The following is a 14,114-nucleotide window of genomic DNA, read 5'->3' as shown; positions in this document are numbered from 1 at the left end:
TCGGACGTTTTCTCTTTGGGATTTCTCATTCTTAATTGAATTGACTAATAACTAAAGTGAAACTAAGGCTAAAATCAACTTGCCTAGTCAAGCTCATCCACAAAAATAGGGTTTCTGAAAATTTATCATTTCAGTTTCTTACCAAGTAAAATGGATCATTTTTAAGGTCCAACGCCTTAAAATGATCACCTTTCAAGTAAAAAGAATCGCTTGATTCACGCTTAAGAAAGAACTACGTAGGTCTGATTTCCTCTCCAAAGGAGGGTACGTAGGAGCAAAAGCCCCGCTTTTGTCGACCTCAAAAAATAAAAAGAAATAAAAGTTAAGGTAACACAATTTCCACAAATCTAAAAAATAGGTTGTTGTCCTTTGAGACAAACGTGAGAGGTGCTAATACCTTCCTCAAGCGTAAATACAACTCCCGGACTTAGAATTTTCATTTTGACTGGTTTCCTTCGGTTTTTTCCGACGTTTTCCACAAATAAACGTTGGTGGCGACTCCGCGCATCTTTCCTCCATTGGAAAGTGCACCCGTGAGCCTCGTCCTCACTCGCCCGTGAAGGGCACGTTGCGACACCCATCCTCTTCGACGGCGTTCACGCTAGCCCCTCCATGACTAGCTAGCGGGTTGGTTTTGAAATTTTGGCCTTCCTCTTGAAACGATAGCCAGCCGACACTAATCAGGTGCTGCACCTTATACTTGAACGGGATGCAGGAGTCAATGTTGTGTCCGGGAGCTCCACTATGGTACGCACACTTGGCACCCGGGTCGTACCACTTGGGGTAGGGTGGCTGGAAGACCCTCCCGGGTATGGCCACCACCAAATGATTCTCCAATAATGAAGGCCATAACTCGGAGTATGCCATGGGATTAGGAGATAAGTTATCTTTCGGGGGTGGGCGCTATGCATTATTATAGCTCATGCCGGGGGCTGTATTATTGACTGGCCGGGGCGTGGCTGGAGCTGTGCGTTGGGCCGGCGTTCTTTCTGTCGCGGGCGGTCCTTTCACTTGAGTCGGGAGGGAACTCCCGGCTCGGATTGAAAAGTTCGGGGGGTTAGGCTGGTATGAGCTTTGGATATTTTGGGGTGCTTTCATCCACGTCGGGGCGGTGGTGACCACGTGGGTATCTCCTTCCTTTTTCATCGCGCCCACCAGTGGGGCTCTTTTGTTGTTGTTGGGGGCCACGTTGGAAGCATATTCGAACTTGCCTTTTCTTAGTCCGGATTCAATTCTTTCTCCGGCAAAGATGAGACCCGCAAAGTTAGCTGGCATGTAGCCTATCAGCTTTTCATAGTAGAACGTGGGCAACGTATCTACCATAATTGTGATCATCTCCCTCCACAGCCGCTCCGGCCAAGCTGTCTTGAAAGAAATGGACCAACAGCTTTTCGTCCGCAGAATACGCCCCCATCTTTCGGCAATACATTTGAAGATGCCCTTTCGGACATGTTGTCCCTTTGTACTTATCGAAATCCGGTACTTTGAACTTGGGAGGGATGACGATGTTAGGAACGAGACATAGGTTCGCTAAATCCGAGAACGGGTAATTGTCGAGGCCCTCTATTGCTCCTAGCCTCTCTTCAAGCGCATCAATATTTCCCTTATCTTCTGTGAAGGGAACGGATTCTTTTACGGGTGTGGGTGAAGATGGGACATGGTGGACTATGTTTGGTTGGGGTAATTCATGGGGGGATGGATCCTTAAGGGGAAGCAGAGGGCCTAGATGGGTATCTCCTTCGTCGTCTTCTTGCAGGGGGTAATCGGCATAAGGAGGAAGTTGCCCCTCGAAGGTAGGGGCTTGGCTCACATCTTCCGAAGCGGCACGGGGAGTGAAGTCCGAAGGCAAGCCATAAGGGTAAGTTTGCGGACTGTACCTCAGACCGAACACCGTCGGGTTTCTATCTCGGCCCAAGTTTATTGTGGGTTGCAGCACCGGTTCCGCTTCCCTGACTGCATTGGAGGCAGTTGCCGTGGCATTATCCTCTAGAGTTTTCTGGAGTTTTAGCATGGCCTCCGTGATAGAAGCCATTTGATCTTTTAAGGCCGATAGATCGGCCTTCATCTGCTCTTGCATGCCCTCTTCATTATCCATTTTTCTAGATTGAGTGTTATAGGGGTGCCTTTGTGTTTTCTTAGTTATGGTGAATTCCCTAAAGAAACAAACAACGGTGAGTATGCCACCAAAACATGAATATGCAAATGAATGATCCAAGCACTTGGATCCACCCCAAGGTTTTTTAGATAACGTGATGAGTTCAGAACTTCTCATTTTATAAAAAGAACAAAGCTTTCATCTAGCCAAGATTATACAAAAGTGTTACAAGAGAACCTAACAGTTTCTAATTATATGGGTCATCAAATCTATCATGTGTTGACAGTAATTGATTAGCCCATGAATCTCCTCGGGGGCTGTACACACTTCGGCCATGGCTTTTGCTTTGGCTAATAGTCGCGGGAGGTCTTGACTTCCATTCAAGGTCAAGGCGAACCTATCCATCCACATAGTCGCTTCTTGATGCAATGCATCAATCACCCTCCCTCTTGCTTCTTTTTCGGCGTACACTTGTGCAAAATCCTCCACTAGCTTTTGCTCATGGGTCACAGACTGGTTCAACTCTTCCTTATACTGCCCTATGATAGCTAGCATGCTTTGCTCCGTGGCTTCCAAGTGTTGAGCCAAACTCCTCTTGGATCTTGCGCAAGCAGCTAACTCTTCTTTTAAGATCATGCCATGCACCCGTGACCGGTCTCTTTCCTCTCTTCGGAGCTTGAGCTCATTGTTGCTACCCCACAAAGCTCCTCGGAATTTCTCTCGGCCATGTTCCTCCTTGCGGGCCCTTTTGGTTTCTTGTTCAAGGGCTCTTGCAGTGGCCATGTTTTCTTCTCGTAACTCGGTGCACTCCTTCCCGATGTGTGTAACAGCTGACTTGAATTTTTCTTTGGCGAGTCTTTTCTTCCCTAACTCTAATTTTAGAGCTTGGACTTCCTCATCTTCCTCCGGAGCTTCGAAGTTCTCCTCATCGATAACTTTCAATTTAGAGAGCCAATCTAACCCTCGCGTGTGAACTCTTAGCCATCCATGATAACCACCGATGACGCCATTACGGATGCCTCTAAGCTCCTTGTCTTTCCTCAACAAACTTCTCCACGCCTTGTGGACTCTTTGTATCACCTTGAGACTTTGCGCGCCTAAATCCCTCACAAGGAAAGGCGAGAGACTTTCTTCTGTTGGCGCTCCTCTCATGGGGTACCCTAGTTGTCTTATGGCAAGTGCGGGATTATAGTTAATACAACCCCTCGTCCCTATCAACAGAACATTAGGGTAGTCCCCACACGAGAAAAGAACTCCCTCCTTGCCTTCCTTCCATCGAGGAAACCAATTGATTGCGCTGCCTCCTATCCCTGCCAAGTGTTGGTCCCAGTCGACTCTTCTTTTTTCGACACACGAGCGATAACTTTGAAGCGGACACGGGTGTCTTATATCTTGTTGGAATAGGTGCGAAACCAACCACACACAAAGAGCGGGTAAGCAACATACAATTCGTGCGCTGTTTTTCTCGCACCTTCGATCAAAGGTATCAAATAAGTCCGCCAAGATAGCCACCACTGGACTCTCCTTGCTATGGTGATATGGAAGGAAAGCATCAATTGCGGCCAAGTCCACCAAACCGTCCACGTTCGGAAAGAGGACAACCCCAAAAATCAGCAAAGCTAGTATATCCGCAAACAGGCCCCACTTCTCTTGGCTCGCCATATCCCTTGCCTTGCCTTCCAAGTATTTCCGCGGCAGGTCCACTACGCCATTTCGAGTTTGCTTCATGCGATCCAACTCTTTTGCCGAATCTATGACCACAGCTACAATCTTACTCAAGGAGGGAAGAAACCCGGAGAACAGGTACGGTTTTCTCCCCCCAAGAGGGCATCCCAATATCTCCTCAAACTCTTCAACAGTCGGTACCATTTGGAAGTCCCCAAACGTGAAGCATCTCAACAGCTGATCATAGTATTGGGCGAGGGATACGACAGCTTCCGCAAATACCTCCCCTGCGGTCAAATCTAGTATCTTTCCGTACACTTTGCGGAAGGCTTGCCTTTGGAGAGGTCCCATCAACCGTCCCAATTCCTTGAGGCTGGTGACATCTAGACCTTTAACCTTGACTTGATAAAATCTTTTTGCCGTTTTGATTTGTCCCCATCACTTACCTAAAAAAAGGGTGGATCAAGACTCCGATATGAATGATGCAATGCGCATGCATGAGACGGAAAGAAAACAAAATAAAGGGGTAATTCAAACGTACGAGACCGCAAAGATCCATCTTTTTAATGCTACGTTTTAGGCATCATGACGCCTCAACATAGTATTAAAAAATTACGCATTACATTAAAGAAACAAAATATTACTAGCAAAACTATATTTAGCACTATTTGCAGAGAAATGCATGAGAACCAATGGCACAAAGCGTGTTTGCTCTATGCCCCTAATTGGGAACCTATAGGACAATATCTAGGGGTCTCTAATCACTGCCCCCAACAATTCATAACTCACACGGCTGTTTTCTAGTGGTATCATCACTCAAAATAATAATATTGTGGCGGTATGGAATACCAGCGACAACATATTATAAAGAGAGAAAGCTCTAGACGAGGTTTCACTATTATCAAGCAAGTCGGAGACCTAGCATGATGATAGATTCACCCCCACTCCTTAGATTCCCATGAACCCGGGTATAGGGCCCTTTTTTTTTTTTTTACTCAAACCCGTGGGTGCTTAGAATGCAGTGTAAAGAATGCGAAATAGATAACAGTTATTTACATTTTACACAATTCAATAAATGCACACACAAAGTTTCACAATTCCACAATTCCTTAAAATAGGCCTAACTCACAAAAAGTCCCCAATGGAGTCGCCAAATGTCGCAACATGCCCTTTTGCGGGCGTGCGAGGCGAGGCTCACGTGTGCGCTTTCCAAAGGAGGAAAGATGCATGGAGTCTCCACCAACGTTTATTTGTGGAAAACATCGGAAAAACTGAAGGAAACCGGTCAAAATGAAAATTCTAAGTTCAGGAGTTGTATTTACGTTTGAGGAAGGTATTAGCACCTCTCACGTTTGTCTCAAAGGACAACAGCCTCATTTTTTAGCATTGTGGAAATTGTGTTACTTTTACTTTTATTTCTTTTTATTATTTTGAGGTCGACAAAAGCGGGGCTTTTGCTCCTACGTACCCTCCATTGAAGAGGAAGTCAGACCTACGTAGTTCTTTCTTAAGAGTGAATCAAGCGATTCTTTTTACTTGAAAGGTGATCATTTTAAGGCGTTGGACCTTAAAAATGATCCATTTACTTGATAAGGAAAACTGAAATGATAAACTTTCAAACCCTTTTTAGTGACTTTTTTGTGGACGAGCTTGACTAGGCGAGTTGATTTTAGCCTTAGTTTCACTTTAGTTATTAGTCAATTCGATTAAGAATGAAAAATCCCAAAGAGAAAACGTCCGATTGATTTTTTTGCTTCATTTTACTAAAAGGTATTTTTTGAGTATTATATTATTATTTTACCACTTTTTTGATTTCCAACGTGGTTACGGCACGACCGAACGGTCGGAATTCATTTTAGCAGAAATTAACGGATATTACAAATCAAATGATCGGTGGAAATTTATTTTATTTTTTTGATTAGGCGAGAAATGACTTAAATAAATGACTGAAGCACGTCAAAAGGGGGTACGGAAAGTAAATGAAAACGAGAATAAAAATACATGAAACAAAATGGGGACCACAACAGGTACATAGAATGAATTGAAAAGCTCGGTTTGGGGTACTTACCAGTTGAAGACCAAAGAAAACGAAGAACGAACGATGGATGTCGAAGAACGGTTGAAAACCTTCGCGTAATTACTCACGAAAATGTTACGGAAACGTTACAGAAGCGCCTCGGCTTGGATTTTCTTCACGGAAACAATTTTCCTCAGCAAATTTAAGAGAATACGAAGTGCCAAGAAGGCTGAATCCTTTTCCTCTTCACTGCTCCCCCTATTTATAGCAAAATAGGAGAGGAGCTTGCCACCCAGCTCGCCCAGGCGAGCTCAGCTTGCCCAGGCGAGCAAGGTTGCTTCCTCCAGAAGCAACCTCCTTCTGGAGGAAGAATCTGGAAGGCCCAAGTGGGCCTGATTGCTATTTGTACCCCCCTTCTTACTAAATGCACCCCCCTTTACTTTTTTTGGTAATTCTTTTTCCTTAACGTTACGAAACTTTACGACTTTCGTAATGATACTTATTTTCTTTCCGTAAGGTTACGAATCCTTACGGATCATGTATTTACTCTTTTTTAGCTTTCGAATAAGTTACGAAAACTCACAGGTTGCACAACAACACCTCCTTTTGGTTTCCGCCACATTACGGAATTTCACGGATCGTGTAACCCTGCTTCCCTTTGATTTTCGGCGTGTCTCGGGACTTACATATCGTGCAACAAAGGGTGCCAAGTATCTTGAAGCGGCCATTCAAAGGTTGCATATCATCGAGTAATAATCCCTGGACGAAATTAGGGTATGACAGTATTCAACCCATCCTTTGTCTTGCCTTGAATGTTAAGGAGTGTCCCAATCACATTGTCACATACATTTTTCTCCACATGCATGACATCAATACAATGTCTAATGTCTAGATCAGACCAGTACGAAAGATCAAAGAAAATGGACCTCTTCTTCCATATGCAAGTCTTACTTTTATCCTTCTTTTGGATCTTTCCAAATACAGTATTTAGGTGTTGAACCCACTGGTATTCCTACTCACTAGTCAACGATATCGATGCAATATCGTGCTCTTGACTTCCATTAAAAGCTTTTTTCAGTTGTCTGTAAGGATGATTGGAGTTTTCATCAAAACTACTTTCCTCTTCATCCTTCACTTTGTACCGTGAAGTCCAACAGATAGGGCATTTGGACATTTCTTGGAATTCATGCCTGTATAGTATGCAATCATTGGGGCAAGCATGAATCTTCTGATAGTTCATACCCATCGGACATAGTATCTTTTTCGCCTTATAGTAAGTTTTAGGCAGTGTGTTGTCCTCTGGAAGCAGATTGTGCACTACCTCAAGCAGTGAGGAAAAACTTTTGTTACTCCACCCATACCTCGCTGATGTGCCATTATTTTCTCCTATTTTTTAACCCTTTTTGCACCATTTTAATTACTGGTTAGTCTTAATTGTCAAATTAATTAGGCATTTTTATTACTTGGGCTCATTCAACTAATTTGATGTTATCAATCTAATTTTAGGAATTAATGAAGCATTGGGCTTAATCCTGATTTTGGTCGTGGACTTAAAGAGGACAAATAAAGCAACGTTTACCTTAGTTAATTTTTAATTAGGAGATTGCAATTTTATTTTATGTTGTTCAGTGTTTATTTCATTTTGGGCCAGAATAATGTAATAGGGCCCAATGACTTTGAGTGACCCTTATAAAATAGTAGCCTTGGGATTTGTGCAAGGCTATTCGGATTGGCTGTTATTCAGAGCATAGGGTTTAGGGTTTTACGTTTTTGGAGATTATTGTTACTGTTCACGTAATTTATTTTTCCATTCTCTGCTTCTAATTGCAATTTTGTTTTTATTTCTTCTTCTGCCTTTAATTTCATTTACGTTTCTGCTTTAGTTTCAATCTCGTTTCTATTTCCAGTTTCATTTGTTGGATTGAGTGGCCTCAGAATAATTAAGAAGGGGGGTTGAATTAATTATTCCTGAACCTTTACTAATTAAAAAATTACTCTTTTAAGGCTTTTACTATGTTGTTAAGAGAATAAGGAGTAGAAGAGAAACTTAACCAAAAGTAAAAGCAAAATTAAAATGCACAGCGGAAAGTAAAAGAGTAGGGAAGAAGGAAACATCACACAAGAGTTTTTATACTGGTTTGGCAACAACCCGTGCCTACATCCAGTCCCCAAGCGACCTGCGATCCTTGAGATTTCTTTCAACCTTGTAAAAATCCTTTTACAAGCAAAGATCCACAAGGGATGTACCCTCTCTTGTTCTCTTTGAAACCCTAGTGGATGTACCCTCCACTAGAACCGATCCACCAGAGATGTACCCTCTCTTGTTCTCAGTCAAACCCAAGTAAATGTACCCTCTACTTGTACCACAAAGGATGTACCCTCCAATGTGTTAAGACAAAGATTTCAGGCTATTAAACCTTTGATACTTTGTGAAAGGGGATACAAAAGAATTCTCAGGCAGTTAGTCCTTTGAACACTTTTGTATAAGGGAATGGGAAGAATCAAAAGAATTCTCAGACTGCGTTGTTTTGAATTCTTTGACAAGGGAGAAGGGAGACACAAAAGAATTCAGGCGTTTAGTCTTTTGTTCTTTTGGAAAAGGGAGAAGAGAGACACAGAAAGAATTCAGGCGGTTAGTCCTTGGCGAATTCTTTTTGGTAAAGGGAGAAGAGAATGAAAAGATGAATAGCACAAGTTTTCAAGGTTTGGAAAACCAGAAAACTTCAGAAAGCTTTTGGTACAAAGAAGAAGAAGAAGTTCAAAGAGATTCAAGGCTTGTAAAGGATTGTATGAATAAGTGTTCAAGATTATTGAAATGCAAAACATAGCATTGCTTTTATAGACTCTTCATGTCTGGTCAAGACAACCATTTAGAAGAGTTATAACTTTTAGAAAAACTTTAAACCAATTTGAAAAAGTAAAAAACCTTTTGAAGAGTTACATCTTTTGATTTATTCAAAAACAGTCACTGGTAATCAATTACACAAGGCTTTTATGTGAAAGGATGTGACTCTTCATATATGAATTTGAATTTCAAAGTCCAAAGGCACTGGTAATCGATTACTAAAACATTGTAATCGATTACAACTTTTTGAAATTAATTGGAACGTCGTAAATTCAATTTGAAAACTTTTTCAAAACAATTTTGCTACTTGTAATCGATTACAACAATCTGGTAATCGATTACCAGAGAGTAAAAACTCTTTGGTAAACATGTTTTCAGAAAAATCATGTGCTACTCAATTTTTGAGAAAAACTTTTTATACTTATCTTGATTAAGCCTTCTCTTGATTCTTGAATCTTGATCTTGATTTTTGAGATCTTGAACCTTGAATTTTGATTCTTGACTCTTAAATTTCTTCTTGAGTCTTTAATTCTTCTTGATTCTTATCTTGAACTCTTGAATTGTTCTTGATTCACTTGAGTTGTTCTTTGATTGATCTTTGATTCACTTGAGTTGTTCTTTTTGAGCTTTTTGTCATCACCTTTTGTTATCATCATTGTTATCATCAAAACACCTTTGAATCACCTTTGATTCATCATGAAGCTTTGCTTCTACATAATTTATGTTTCTGCCTTTAGCTTCAATTGCGTTTTCTATTTTTGGTTGAAATTATGGAAGGCTAAATTTCTGGTGTTGTTTCCTTCTGAGGACGAAGCTTAACTCTCTTCGAGGTTTTGTTTATAATGTAGTTTCCTGGCAGTTTTCCCTTCACCAATTAACCCACATGTGTTTTGTTAATCTATGCACGCTTCGTGTTCGATTAATTGCCTATGTGCTTAAATTGCGTTTGTGCTTAATGAACAAGGGGTTAATTGGTGTATGTGTTGCTTAATCACATATTGACAGCCCTACATTGATTTTCGCTTAGTAAATTAAAATAGGGTTGGATTAAGTGGTTAACTGTTAGGGACGAATTATTCATAACCTAGGACAAGAGAATGACTTCTGAATCATAGGAAACAACACGTTTTTACTTTTATTAATTTCGTATTTCAGTTCGCTTGTTCTTTAATTCACACAACAAACAACCCCCCCCCCCATTGTTACTATTACTGCTAGTATATTATGAACAATTGGTTTATCATTGCTCATTGGGAAACGAACTAGGATCACTTCCTAGTTACTACATTTTAGTGTTTATTTGATTCAGGTACGGCCTCGATCAAATTTGGCGTCGTTGCCGGGGAGCAGTGTCCAAAGGTTCATATTTCATGCTTTATGTTTTGTTGTTTTATGCTTTCGTGTTAGTGTTGTGTTAGTGTTGTGTTAGTATTGTGTTAGTGTGTTTAGAGTCTTGTTATTTTGTTTAGTGTGGTGTTTTGTTTTAGTTTTTCTGTTCAGCGTATCCCCTGCTTCAGTTTTTGTGTTTTGCCGTGAATAGTGCTTTGCGACAGATTTAGCGACCACTTTTGTTGAACTGGGAAGCAGGGTAGTAGTGGAAATCCTTTAGCGACGGATTTTAGAGACCACCCTTGCTGAATTAATTGGGATTTTTTTTTTGGTAGCTAGAGTTGTTATTTTTGGCTGAATTTTTTTGTGGTCACTTCTTTTGATCCATATTTTGTGGGAAAAATAGTTGGAGCCCTTAGTTTGGTCAGATTTGAAAGTTTCCAAAAAGTAGCAAATTTGATTTTTGTCAAAACTTCAAGCGGCCATAACTTTTGCTCCGGTTATCAGAATCGCTATTATTATATATGTATTTGGGGTAGAAAAAAATTTCTCATGCCATGACAGCTAGATGAGGTCTCCTTCTTCCAAAAATTGTGATTCTGTCAAAAGTTTTTTATTTTCCATGTATTATTCTCTTTTTTTTCTTAACTTATCATTTTTAGATTCTATAGTTAGACTTTGAATTTTTGTTTGAAATTTTTGTGCTATCTTCTCATCATTTTATAAGGTTGCTCACAAAATTTTATGTCATTTGGATATCATTTAATGGTAGCTGTAGTTCAAACCTACATTATTACTTGCATAAGAAGGCAACTAGTTGTGTGCATGCTGAATGTAGTGTATGACTAGAGGCAATCCATATGACTTACAACCCTTTGATCCTGAGATAGATAGGACATTTCATAGATTAGTTAGACATCATTTTATACCATTTGAGCATCCTGAGCATTTTGTTACTGGAGAGTTTGTGCATTCTGTTATTGATGATTTTGAACATCCTGATTTTGAGCATTATAATTTTGAACATTCTGAGAACATGGCACAACCTCCACCCCGTGAGAGGACTCTAAGGGAAATGGCTGCACCTGATTTCAGCTACGAAAGCTTGTTGATGTGCCATCATTTTCTTCTATTTTCTAAACCCTTTTTGCACCATTTTAATTATTGATTGGTCTTAATTGTCAATTAATCAGGCAGTTTTATTATTTGGGCTCATTTAGCTAATTTGATGTTTTTAATCTAATTTCAGGAATCAATGAAACATTGAGCTTAATTCAGATTTGGTTATGGACTTGAAGAGGACAAATAAAGCAGCGCTTACCTTAGATAATTTCTAATTAGGAAATTTTGCAATTTTATTTTATGTTGTTTAGTGTTTATTTCGTTTTGGGCCAGAGTATTGTAATAGGGCCCAGTGACATTGAGTGACTCTTTTTAAATTGCAGCCTTGGGATTCGTGCAAGGCTATTCTGTCATGCTATTCATTATTCAGAGCTTTTGTTTTAGGGTTTTTTCGTTTTCTGCTTTGATGCTACTGTTCACGTAATGCAATTTTAGATTTTCTGCTTCTAATTACAATTTTGTTCTTGCTTCTTCTTCTACTCTCATTTACTTTTCTGTTCCATTTACGTTTCTGCTTCATGTTTCATTTGCGTTTTCTGTTTGAATCCATGGAAGGCTAGATTTTCTGGTGTTGTTTCCTTTTGAGGACGAAGCCCAACTCTCTTTGAGGTTTCGCTTGTAATGTGGTTTCCTGGCAGTTCTCCCTTCACCAGTATCCCAAATTCGTGAATATTAATCAGTGCACGCTTCGTGTTCGATTAATTGCCTCTGAGCCTAACTTGCGTTCATGCTTAATGGACGAAGGGCTAACTGGTGTATGTGGTGCCTAATCACATATTGAAAACCCTAAGTTGATTTTCGCTTAGTAAATTGAAATAGGGTTGGATTAAGTGGTTGACTGTTAGGGACGAATTCTCCATAACCCAGGATAAGAGAATGGCTTCTGAATCAGAGGAAACAACCCGTTTTTAATATTAGTAGTTTCGTATTCCAGTTTACTTGTTCTGCTCTTTAATAACAAAACAAACAACCCCCCCAATCGTTACTGTTACTGCAAGTATATTATGAACATTTGGTTTGTCACTGCTCGTTGGGAAACGACCTAGGATCACTTCCTAGTTACTGCATTTTCATGTTTATTTGATTCGGGTACGGCCTCGATCAAATTTGGCGCCGTTGCCGGGGAGTAGTGTCCAAAGGTTCATAATAGCTAGCTAGTGTTGTATGTTTAATCCTTTCGTGTTTTATGTTTAATTGTTAGTATTGTGTTAGTATGTGTGTTAGTGTTGTTTAGTGTCCTCGTATTTTGTTTAGTGTGTGTTCTGTTTCAGTTTTCCCATTAAGCGTTTCCCCTGTTTCAGTCTTGGGTGTTTTGCTGTGAATAGTGTTTTGCGACGGACTTAGCGACCACTTTTGCTTGCAGCAAAACAGAGTAGTAGTAGAAATCAATTAGAGACGGATTTTAGCGACCACCCATGCTGAATTATTTGAGATTTTTTGTTTTAGTAGGTAGGGTTGTTATTTTTGGCTGAATTTTTTTGTGGTAACTTCTTTTAACCTATATTTTGTGGGAAAAATAGCTAGAGTCTTTAGTTTGGTCAGATTTGAAAGTTCCAAAAAAGTAGCAAATTTTGTGTTTGTCGAAACTTCAAACGGCCATAACTTATGCTCCGGTTATCAGAATCGCAATTATTATATATGTATTTGGGGTAGAAAAAAATTTCCTTTGCCGTGGTAGCCGGCCATAGGCCGGCTGTGGTCTCCATCGTCCAAAAATAGTGATTCTGTCAAAAGTTTTTTATTTTTCAAGTTTTATTCACTTATTTTTCTTAACCTACCAATTTTAGCTTTCATAGTTAGACTTTGAATTTTTGTCTGAAATATTTTGTGCTATCTTCTCATCTTTTGATAAGGTTGCTCACAAAATTTCAAGTCATTTGGATATCATTTGAGGGTAGCTGTAGTTCAAACCTGCACCTTATTTACATGACAAGGCAACTAGTTGTGCATGCTGAATGTAGTGTATGACTAGAGGCAATCCATCTGACTTACAACCCTTTGACCCTGAGATAGATAGGACATTTCATAGATTAGTTAGGCATCATTTTTTACCTTTTGATCATCCTGAGCATTCCATTACTGGTGAATCTGTGCATTCTGTTATTGGTGATTTTGAACATCCTGATTTGGAGCATTATAATTTTGAGCATTCTGATTCTGAGCATTCTGATTTTGCACATTCTGAAAACATGGCACAACCTCCACCCCGTGAGAGGACCCTAAGGGAAATGGCTGCACCTGATTTCACCTACGAAAGCTTGTGCATCCAATACCCTGATGAGGATGTCCCATATGTTCTTAAAACTGGACTGATTCATTTGCTTCCAAAGTTTCATGGCCTTTCAGGTGAAGACCCGCACAAAAATTTGAAGGAATTTCACATTGTCTGCTCCACCATGAAACCCCCAGATGTCCAAGAGGATCACATATTGCTGAAGGCTTTTCCTCATTCATTAGAGGGAGTGGCAAAGGACTGGCTGTATTACCTTGCTCCAAGGTCCATCACAAGCTGGGATGACCTTAAGAGAGTATTCTTAGAAAAAATTTTCCCTGCTTCCAGGACCACAGCCATCAGGAAGGATATCTCAGGTATTAGACAACTCAGTGGAGAGAGCTTGTATGAGTACTGAGAGAGATTTAAGAAACTATGTGCCAGTTTCCCCCACCATCAGATTTCAGAGCAGCTTCTTCTCCAATATTTTTATGAAGGACTCAGTAATATGGAGAGAAGTATGATAGATGCTGCCACTGGTGGAGCCCTTGGAGACATGACTCCTACTGAAGCCAGGAATTTAATTGAGAAGATGGCTTCCAACTCCCAGCAGTTTAGCGCCAGAAATGATGCTATAGTCATTAGAGGAGTGCATGAGGTAGCTACAAACTCAACTGCATCATCTGAGACTAAGAAGCTTGAAGGCAAACTGGATGCATTGGTTAACTTGGTAACCCAGCTAGCCTTGAATCCGAAATCTGTACCTGTCGCAAGGGTTTGTGGTTTGTACTCCTCTGCTGACCACCATACAGACCTTTGCCCTTCCATG

The 14,114-nt window shown here is 40.3% G+C and overlaps 1 non-coding gene across 1 annotated transcript; it reads right to left on the bottom strand.

The window, feature by feature from the left end:
• Positions 1-13,640: 13,640 nt before the first annotated feature.
• Positions 13,641-13,747, bottom strand: LOC113001539 (small nucleolar RNA R71). Its single transcript, XR_003266933.1, has one exon. It is a non-coding gene; the product is annotated as a small nucleolar RNA R71 (small nucleolar RNA).
• Between the last annotated feature and the right edge of the window lie 367 nt (positions 13,748-14,114).

Source organism: Glycine max, chromosome 4 (assembly GCF_000004515.6).
Source record: "Glycine max cultivar Williams 82 chromosome 4, Glycine_max_v4.0, whole genome shotgun sequence".
Taxonomy (NCBI): Eukaryota; Viridiplantae; Streptophyta; class Magnoliopsida; order Fabales; family Fabaceae; genus Glycine; species Glycine max.
This window is presented reverse-complemented; position numbering and strand designations above follow the sequence as displayed.